At 57.7% G+C, this 11,357-nt stretch overlaps 1 pseudogene; it reads left to right on the top strand.

The window, feature by feature from the left end:
• The first annotated feature begins 1,477 nt into the window (after nucleotides 1–1,477).
• Nucleotides 1,478–10,894, top strand: LOC133361452 (protein Wnt-5b-like; annotated as a pseudogene).
• The last annotated feature ends 463 nt before the right edge of the window (nucleotides 10,895–11,357 follow it).

Genomic DNA, 11,357 nt, shown 5'->3' with positions numbered 1-11,357 from the left:
AGTGACTCATGCAGCCAGCTATGGCTGCAGGGTTTTGGTAGTAGATGTTGTTTATGCCATTTATTGTGAAAATTCCGTCACAGTTCCTATGATTGCTTTTTCATTGCTTTCATGGCTTTATTTTGGTGATTTCGAAAAGTGTATTGGTTTAGCCATGTTTGTTTGTTGTAGTACAGAGTTAGACTGATGGCCTTAATCTAAGCTGTCTTGTGGTTGTTGTTGTTGTTTTACTTGCATCCCACTGAGATTTTTGCACACAGCGTTGGTGTACGGTGTTTTTTCTGCAATATTTTTGCTGTCTTTTCTTGAATTTTCTGTTTGCACTTAGTCACATATTCACTTTAAGATGTTTTTTTGTTCATGTTTTTGTTTTTTGTTTGTTGCGGTTGCACCCGATTCAAGAGCCGAATGGCTCACAGGGCTATACCTAATAAATGAACTTGAACTTGTATTTTGGGGGGTGACCACGAGGTGTGTGACGTCACCAGCATACAGGAAATGGCGAGAATCGATATCTGATGAGCGTTTGTGGTATCGATTCAACGGGAATAGGCCGATTCTAAAGGAATCTACGACCTTCGATTCCTTCGCACGATTTAAAGAATCGAATCTTGGCGCGCGCGCGTGCGTAAGTTTAAAGTTTGACGCAGCGCTCGTTGGGGTTTTATTTTTAATTAGCGAGGTAATGAACAAAGTTTTATTTTCATTTGTATATGTTGTGTTTTTAAGTTTTAAGAAGTTTATAAATATATTTTTCCCCCTGTAGGAGGGAGCTGTCTCTACCTGACTGGTGACATTCAATGCGGTTCGTGGTGATGATGCCGGTCGGCTACAGAGCTCACCAGAGTGACAACACCAGTCGGAGTTCATCACGATCGCGGTGGCGAGGAGATGTTCACTCCCTCGCCTGGTGGACAAGTGGTCGTGGGCTCGATCCCGTGTACAAAGCGAGGGAGTTAACATCTCCCAGCCACCGTGATGATGAGCGTGAGACTTGAAAACTAGAAATACACAGCAACAGCAGGCATCGTCAGGGCTGAGATCGAAGCCACGACCCCCTGTATACCCGGCGAGGTAGTCAACATCTCATAGCCACCGTGACGATGATGAGAGAGAGAGACGCAAACTCCAAATATACGGCAGCAGGCATCGTCAGGGTCGGGATCAAACCCATGACCTCCTGCATACCAGGCGAGGTAGTCAACATCTCATAGCCACCGTGACGATGATGAGAGAGAGAGACGCAAACTCCAAATATACAGCAGCAGGCATCGTCAGGGTCGGGATCAAACCCACGACCTCCTGCATACCAGGCGAGGTAGTCAACATCTCATAGCCACCGTGACGATGAGAGAGAGAGACGCAAACTCCAAATATATGGCAGCAGGTATCATCAGGGTCGGGATCAAACCCACGACCTACATATCAGGCGAGGGAGTTAACATCGTCTCCACCGGTTCACTTCTGCACAGCGCCGATGGCCATGAGGATGAGGAGGAGCTGTTCCTGGCCGGGTCTCTGCGCCTGTGGGGGCTTCGTCTTCGCACAGCTGTGGGCAGTCTCGGCCGCTTCCTGGTGGTAACCGTTGGCCGCTGTCTTCCTCCTCACGGCTGCGATGAGCGCAAGTTTCTAAGTTCATTGGTTTCTGAGCGGCCTCCTGACCGTCTTGTATTTTACACACCCCGTACAGTCGTTTAACACCTAGTAGCGGCAGGGCTTTCGCGACCAATGTCATCCACAATAGAGGCGTTTTTGGTGTTAGATCGCGTAAATATATAAATGTTCTTTGGTTCTTTCGGTAAAGTCACGTAGGTAGAAATAAAATAAAATGAAACAAATCACGACGTTTCGATCGCAACACAAGCGAACTTCGTCGGGAGGGGGACAACCACAGCGAGACAATGCTGAAGTCGGCGGGAGAGCTGCCGTGGCAAGAGGTTACATAGTAGTGTAATGTGAGGATGTATCCGGCTCACTGACGTATCACAACTCGTCACGATGATTGGCTCTGCCGGTCCTGGTTTATAGCCAATGGGGGAAGCCTGGGGCCATGGCTCTGACGTAATGGCAAGCTGACAGCTGCAAGTAGATGATTGGTTCTGCTGGCTTTGGCCTCAGCCAATGGGGAGACGAGTCAGGGGCGTGGTCCCGGGAGCCTACGAGGGAGCCTGGAATATTCCACGGAGGCTAACCAGGATTGGTGGAAACGTACCACGTGACCCGGGTATTAAATAGGGGTGGAGAGGAACGGCACGTGGTCAGAACGGGAACGAACGGAGGAAGGGGGCCACGCGGGAGCGGGGCTCCGGGTTGCCACGTGGTCCAGGCTGCCACGTGGTCCAGGCTGCCACGTGGTCCAGGCTGCCACGTGGCAGTGTGTCTCTCTGTCTGTCCCTTTCACGCTGCCTGTCAACAGCGTGAAGGGAAGCTGTAATGCAAGTTGAATAAAAGACGGATTCCAGAAGTCGCCTCAACGACCCTTATTACATAGGTAAGAGAGGGGGGAGGAGGCAAGGGGGGAGAGAGATAGGGGGGTGGTAGGGTGAGGGGGGGGGCGCGTGAGTGCTATGGAAAGAGGACGTGAGGCTGGGGGGGGGGGTGTGGGCGGGGCTGGCAGTAAACCGGCAGGTACGATGGAAACAACAACAACAACAAGTGAAGGCATTACCTGGTTGATAACATCCTTGCAATGATTGTTCAATTTGTATCCATCTTCTCGGTTTAAGTTTTGTCTATGTTTATATATCTGGATGGCTTCATGCACACACCTTTCATAGTAGCCCCGAAGGTTTGCAGAGTACTTGGTCTCAGTGAAAAAACAATATCACGCGAGCCCACGCGTTATAGCATGTGCAGCTACGGCAGAGGTATTGTTCTGCCGTGTTTCAGATCTGCCTTGTGTTCGCGAACACGGTCCGAGACATGACGTTTTGTTTCCCAATGTAACTGCTAACCGCAGTGCATTGCATGTCAAGAATGACCTCCTTCACAGATGGGATTAGATCACGTATTTTGACCTGCATACCAGGCGAGGTAGTCAACATCCCCTGGCCACCGTGACTCCCCCCCACCCCCCGTCCCTTGCAGGTTGCTGCCCCTGTGGACCCCGCTCTTCGACCGCTCCGACTCTCCACTGCTGTGCACCGCGGCGCCGGGTCTCCCCCGGACAGCGCAGCCTGTGCCGGCGGCACTCGAACCACGCGGAGCAGGTGGCCAATGGCATCCAGCTGGCGCTCGACGAGTGTCGGCACCAGCTGCAGGCCTGGCGGTGGAACTGCACCACGCCCGGCGCCGAGGACACTCTGGGCCCCGTGGCTCAATCTGGTAAGGGGATCGTCAGGCTGGGTCGGAGCGAGCGTCGGAGCCTCTGCCGGCAACATAAAGGTTTAAAATAGCATGGTGGGGCAGCTGATGTCAGTGATGGTGGTAGTCGTGAGCAACGACGGCGCTGGTGGTGGGTTTTCACCAATCGGAGGGCTGCCTCGCTTTACTCGCCACCATCCGACACGGCCAATTAGCGAGGTCTAGTGTCGTGTAAGCAGAACGTGGCCAATCCCCTTGTTTCAGACTGAAGTAGAATGTCTCCACAATGCTGGCTGTCGCCCAGAGGTCACAAACGGATATCGGGTACCCGGTTGCGACCTCTGCTGTCACCTGATGACGCTAGTTGTTGTTGTGGTGGTTGTTGTGGTTGTTGTTTTCCCAGCGAAACATCACAATACTCGAATTGTAAATGTTGCAGTGAGTTTACTCTTCAACACACAGCAACCGGTCAGTGCTGTACTAGTGCAATGAGACAAAAACGTGCAGAGTGCTTCTTATTCATTTCTCACACTTGGGCACAAACACTGGGCGATATATATAGACACGTTTCTACGTGGCTACACACAGCCGACCTTTCTAGACAGCCCCATCGTCGGCGTCTAGCTACACGTAGCGATGACGACGACGACGATTGGAGCTGTGCAGAGGATCGGCCAGGATCCCGCGACAGCCCCGAACCTTCAGTTACGTCCCCCCTACTACACACTTCCCGGCGTGGCGAAACCCCGACTCCGGCCATGCCCCCTTCTAGAACCTTCTAGCAAGTTCCCGGAGCTTCCCTACTGACCCCGCCTGTTACCTTGAACCCAGAGACGCCCCCCTTGTGGTTGGTTATTATATTACGCGCCCATACTCGTGATTACCCGTCCTGGCCCACAGGTGGCGCCCTGTCGTCGCACTCGTAACGAATTCGCCACGTTCTGTTTTTCGTGCCAAATCCTTAACCTATGGGATGCGTCGGCGGGAGTGGTGGTTCTAACGACGTGACGTTTCTATTTCGGCAATGGTCTACACGAGATAATAGACAGTCGATCAAATTGTTTTGTCGGCGGGGCTGATTGGGCTCTTCGGGTGGTCGGGGTGGGGGGGGCTCCAGGCTCGCGCGAGGCGGCCTTCGTCTCCGCCCTGATCGCCGCCGGAGTTGTCCACGCGGTGGCGCGCGCCTGCCGCCAGGGGGCGCTGCCGGGCAGCTGCGACTGCGTCGCTGCGGCCGCGGCAGATCTGCCGCGTGGCGCCCAGCCGGGCTGCGGGACGACGTCAAATACGGATACCGGTTCGCCAGGAAGTTTGTGGACGAGAGCGAGCACGATCGCAGGCGGCATGGAAGAGGGGGGAGTCTCGGCTGGAGCTCGTCCAGATGAATTTGCACAATAACAAGGCCGGCCGGCTGGTGAGTCGGCAAATGGGGATGGGTAGACGAAAATTAAAAATTAACCCGTAAAACAACGTTTTTCACTATAAATCCTTTATATGCGTGGCGGCTAGAGTCCTCTCGTCCTCTGGCTTGAGATGGCTGCCACCTATGGGTCAGATGATTGCCTGCCACCATTAAGCAATTGGTAATTAAATATTTAATTTGTTTTCCCTAAACAGTGTAAAATTTTGTAAAAAAAATTCACGAACATTAATTGTCTCGCAGAACGAGTCTGTGTGCAAAATGTCAGCTCGATTGGATGACGGGAAGTGGGTTAAAAAACGACCGAAAGATTTGCACGGTCGTATGCAAGCAAGCAAGCACGCAAGCGAACTTAATTTAAAGGATTTAAAAATCGCCCTGTTGGGCACGCTGAGGAGATGCTTGCGCAGACCCAATGTGGTTTTAGGCCAGGGTGGCCCCGTCTGCTACAGCAGAGGTGTAGGGAATTCCAACAAGACCTACATCTCTGCTTTATTGACCTGGTCAAGGCCTATGATACCATCAGTAGGTCTGGGTTGTGGGTTTTTCTTTGTGCTTTCAGTGTCCTTGACTCATGATGGTGAGCGGGCCTGGGAAAAGCTGCGTGGCGATGTTCTCTGGCTCCCACATACTTAAAAAATATTTTGACCATGTAGTTCGTGAAGCCTTCCATGGCTGTAACGGAGAATTTCCATCGGGTAGAGTGGGAGGTGATGGATGCACGGTTGCGGTCAAGGGAGGCTCCCTATTGCTCAACCATGTTATGTATTCCGATGATCTGGTGATTGCTGCTCCACTCAGGAGGAGGAGATGGAGACGCTGCTGCTGAGACTGGAGCGTGCCACTAAGAGGTGGGGCCTTACCATCAGCCCCACCAAAACTAAGCACCTGCCTGGGTATTTTGTACCTCGGACACTCCACCCCCACAACTCCCATTTGGTGATAGGTAGTTGTGGAGAGAGTGGAGAGTTTCCCATACTTGGGCATTGGTGCATTGGCCAGTCATCTCCGTCAGTCGACCCATGACACCTGGTTCTGTCCCATGACCTCCTGCCAACGGGCATTCGACACTTCACGTGGGCTTAATGTGCACATGGCTTGGCACAGGCGCCGTGGTGACATCACCGCCACTTATTGGCGAATGCGTTTGGTAGTGATGATTTGTGGTGGTGACGATGATGATGTGGTGGTGGTGCTACAGGCTGTGTACAATCTGGCGTACACGCAGTGCAAGTGCCACGGGTTGACTGGCGCCTGCACGCTCAAGATCTGCTGCCACAGCTCGCAGACTTTCGCAAGTTTGGAAAACTTCTCAAGGTGGAGCTCACGGCTGCATGGACTGCACCCTGAGGGAGGGTGAGGGTGGGTGGGGTGCGGTGGTGAGTGTGGGTGAGTGGGGTGAGTGTGGGGTGAGTGGGTGGGGTGAGTGGGGTGAGGTGAGGTGGGTGGGTGAGGTGGGTGAGTGTGGGGTGAGTGGGGGTGAGTGGGGGTGAGGTGGGTGGGGTGAGGTGGGTGGGGTGAGGGTGGGGTGAGTGGGGTGGGGTGAGGTGGGTGGTGGTGAGGTGGGTGGTGTGGGGTGAGTGTGGGTGGGGTGAGGTGGGTGGGGTGAGTGGGGTGGGGTGAGGTGGGTGGGTGAGTGTGAGGTGGGTGAGTGTGGGTGGGGTGAGTTGGTGGGTGGGTGTGGGTGAGTGTGGGGTAGTGTGGGGGGAGTGAGGTGGGGGTGAGGTGGGTGAGTGTGGGTGAGTGTGGGGGGTGAGTGTGGGTGGGTGAGGTGGGTGAGTGTGGGGGGGAGTGTGGGGGGTGAGGTGGGTGGGGTGGGGTGGAGTGTGGGTGGGTGGGTGGGTGAGTGGAGGTGAGTGTGGGGGGTGGGGGGGGGGGGGGGTGGGGTGGTGGGGGTGGGGGGGTGGGGGGGGGGGGGTGGGGGGGGGGGGGGGGGGGTGAGTGTGGGTGGGGTGAGTGTGGGTAGGTGGAGGGGTGAGTGGGGTGAGTGTGGGGTGAGTGTGGGGTGAGTGGGTGGGGTGAGGTGGGTGAGTGTGGGTGGTGTGTGGGGATGGTGGGTGGGTGGTGGGGGGGGTGAGGTGGGGGTGAGTGTGGGGTGAGGTGGGTGGGGTGGGTGGGGTGAGTGGGGTGGGGTGAGTGTGGGTGGGGTGAGGGTGGGTAGGTGTAGGGGTGAGTGTGGGTGAGTGTGGGGTGAGGGGGGTAGGTGGGGGGGTGAGTGGAGGGGAGGTGAGTGTGGGTGGGGTGAGGTGGGTGAGTGTGGGGTGAGTGGGTGGGGTGAGGTGGGTGAGTGTGGGTGGGGTGAGTGTGAGTGTGGGTGGGAGGTGGGTGGGGTGGGTGGGGTGGGTGAGGTGGGTGGGGTGAGTGTGGGTGGGGGTGAGTGGGGTGGTGGGTGAGGTGTGGGTGGGGTGAGTGTGGGTGGGGTGAGTGTGGGTGTGGGGGGGTGAGTGTGGGTGGGGGGTGAGTGGGGTGTGGGGGGTGGTGGGTGAGGTGGGTGGGGTGGTGAGTGTGGGTGGTGGTCAGTGGGGTGGGGTGAGTGGGGTGGGGGTGAGTGTGGGTGGGTGTGAGTGTGGGTGGGGTGAGTGAGTGTGGGTGGGGTGAGTGTGAGTGTGAGTGGGGGGGTGAGTGGGGTGGGTGAGTGTGGGTGGGTGAGTGTGGGTGAGTGTGATGTGTAGGTGGGGTGAGTGGGGTGGGGGTGAGTGGGGTGGGGTGGGTGGGGTGAGTGGGTGGGGTGAGTGTGGGTGGGGTGAGTGTGAGTGTGATGAGTGGGTGGGGTGAGGTGGGTGGGGTGAGTGTGGGGTGAGTGGGTGGGGTGAGTGTGGGTGGGGTGAGTGTGAGTGTGAGAGGGGGGGTGAGTGTGGGTGGGGTGAGTGTGTGGGGTGAGTGTGAGGTGTGGGTGGGGTGATGTGGGTGGGGTGAGTGGGGGGGCTGAGTGTGGGTGGGGTGGAGGTGGGGTGAGTGTGATGTGTGAGTGTGGGGGTGAGTTGGTGGGGTGAGGTGGGTGGGGTGAGTGGGTGGGGTGGTGTGAGGTGGGTGGGGTGAGTGTGGGTGGGGTGAGTGTGGGTGGGGTGAGTGTGAGGTGGTGGGTGAGTGTGGGTGGGGTGAGGTGAGGTGGGTGGGTGAGTGGGGGTGGGGTGAGTGTGGGTGGGGTGAGTGTGGGTGGGGGGAGTGTGGGTGGGGTGAGTGTGAGGTGGGGGGGGTGAGGGGGTGGGGGTGTGGGGGGGGTGAGTGTGGGTTGGGGGGTGAGTGTGGGTGGGGGCGTGTGAGGTGGGGTGAGCGAGTGGGGTGGGGTGAGTGTGAGGTGGGTGAGTGAGTGTGGGTGGGGGTGAGTGGGAGGTGTGGGTGGGGTGAGTGTGGGGTGGGGTGAGTGGGGTGGGTGAGTGTGAGGTGGGTGAGCTGAGTGTGGTGGGGTGAGTGTGAGGCGAGAGTGAAGAGGCTGATCAATGGGAGGGTTACAGACGTGGGGGGGGGGGGGGGTCCCTAACAGCTCAGGGTGCTGCTGCATTCACTCAACCACCTCCACCACCATCATCCTCCACCACACCACCACACCACCACACCACCATCACCACCACCACCACCACCATCACCACCACCACCATCACCACCACCACCATCCCACCACCACCACCACACCATCACCACCACCACCACCATCACCACCACCACCATCACCATATCCCACCACCACCCCACCACCACCACCATCACCACCATCACCACCACCACCACCATCACCACCACACCACCACCATCACCACCACCACCACACCACCATCACCACACACCACCACCCACACCACACCCACCATCACCCTCCACCACCACCACCATCACCACCACCACCATCCCACCACCACACCATCACCACCACCACCACCACACCACACCTCACCACCATCACACCACCACCACCACCATCACCACCATCACCTCCACCACCACCTCCACCACCACCACCATCACCACCATCACCACCACCACCACCACCATCACCACCACCACCTCCCCACCACCTCCACCACCACCTCCCCACCACCACCACCACCACCTCCACCACCATCACCACCACCATCACCACCACCACAACCATCACCACCACCATCACCACCACACACCACCACCACCATCACCACCACCATCACCACCATCACCACCACCTCCACCACCACCACCACCATCACCACCACCACCATCACCACCTCCACCCCACCACCTCCACCAACCACCACCATCACCACCATCACCACCACCACCACCACCACCACCATCACCACCACCACACAACACATCACCACCATCACCATCACCACCACCACCACACCACCATCACCACCACCACACCACCACCATCACCACCACCATCACCACCACCACCATCACCCACCACCACACACCACCATCACACCACCACCACCATCACCATCACCAACCATCCCCACCACCACACCACCACCCTCACCACCACCACCATCACCACCACCACCACCTCCACCACCATCACCACCACCATCACCACCACCACAACCATCACACCACCACCACCATCACCACCACCACCTCCACCACCACCATCACCACCTCCCACCACCACATCACACCACCACCATCACCACCATCACCCACCATCACCACCACCTCCCACCACCACCACCATCACACCACCACCACCACCATACCACCACCACCTCCATCACACCTCCACCACCACCATCACCACCACCATCACCACCACCTCACCACCATCACCACCACCACCACCACACAAACATCACCACCACCATCACCACCACCACCATCACCACCATCACCACCATCACCACCACCTCACCACCACCACCACATCACCACACCACCACCATAACCACCACCACCACCTCCATCACCACCACCACCTCCACCACCACCATCACCACCACCATCACCACCACCTCCACCACCATCACCACCACCACCACCACCAAAATCACCACCACCATCACCACCACCATCACCACCACCATCACCACCACCACCACCTCCACCAACATCACCACCACCACCACCACCATCATCACCACCACACCACCACCACAACCATCACCACCATCACCACCATCACCATCACCACCATCACCACCACCACCACCATCACCACCACCACCATCACCACCACCATCACCACCACCACCATCACCACCCCACCATCACACCACCACCACCACCATCACCACCATCACCACCACCATCACACCACCACCACCACCATCACCACCACCACCATCACCACCACCACCATCACCACCACCACCATCACCACCACCATCATCATCACCACCACCATCATCACCACCACCATCACCACCACCACCACTCCACCACCCCACCTCACCACCACCATCACCACCACCACCACCACCATCATCACCACCACCATCATCACCACCACCTCATCACCACCACCACCACCATCACCACCACCACCACCATCACCACCACCACCACCACCCCCACCACCACCTCCACCACCACACCACCACCACCATTACCACCACCATCACCACCATACCACCACCATCACCACCCACCACCACCATCACCACCACCACCATCACCACCACCACCATCATCATCACCAACACCATCATCACCACCACCACCATCACCACACCACACCACCTCCACCACCACCACCACCCATCACCACCACCACCACCATCAATCACCACCCACTCATCACACCACCACCACCCATTCACCACCACCACCAACAGCAAAAATAAAACACCGGGCGGATCCTCTTCCTCCGCCTCACGCCCCTGACGACGACGGTGACGATGGCGGCTGCAGGACAAGTACGACGCAAGTTCCGCCGTGGGGGGGCCGGCTGGTGACCCACAACCTGGATTGCTCGTTCCGGGGGCAGCGGTGGCGGCGGTGGCGGCGGTGGGCGCGGTGCCTTTGGCCGTTACCGTCGGCCGCAAAAGCGGCAAAGCCGCCCGCTGGCCGCGCCTGCACCTGGAGCCGGTGGACGAGGGGTTCGTGGCGCCCACTGCGAGCGAGCTGGTGCACGTGCACGGCAGCCCCGACTACTGCGAGCGCGACGATGCCCGCGGCGTTGCCGGCACGGTGGGGCGGCGGTGCCACTTGCCCCGCCAACGGCACCGGGGATTGCTCGATCATGTGCTGCGACAGAGGGTACAACACTGTCCGAGGTGTGCCCCCACCCCCGCCCCCCCGTCGCCGCGACCCGAAAATAAACTCAAACTATTCGTTAAGAAGCTACGAAACTATTTTATATTTAACCAGCCGAGCTGCGTAGATCCAGCCACAGACGATAGGTCGACCAAGTGGCTCGTCACGTAGAAATGCACAGCGTCCAAATCTCTTAAATCGCCTGATTTTCAACGTGGAGGGAGAAGCGGAGGACCCGGAGACAAATCCACGTGACCTACGGGCAGAGAGAGACACGCAAACTCCAAATATGCAGCATCAGCGGGCATTGTCAGAGTTGGGATCGAACCCACGACCTCCTGCACAACAAGCGAGGGAGTTAACATCTCCTAGCCACCGTGATGATGATGAGAGAGAGAGAGACGCAGACTCCAAATATACAGCAGCAGCAGGCATCGCCAGGGTCAGTGCAATGTCTCTCATATCC

This window comes from Lethenteron reissneri, unplaced genomic scaffold (genome assembly GCF_015708825.2).
Source record: "Lethenteron reissneri isolate LAM-NWPU_2019-01 unplaced genomic scaffold, ASM1570882v1 scaffold_1077, whole genome shotgun sequence".
In the NCBI taxonomy this organism is placed as follows: Eukaryota; Metazoa; Chordata; class Hyperoartia; order Petromyzontiformes; family Petromyzontidae; genus Lethenteron; species Lethenteron reissneri.
The sequence above is the reverse complement of the archived record's forward strand: the minus strand, read 5'-3'. Positions and strand labels throughout refer to the sequence as shown.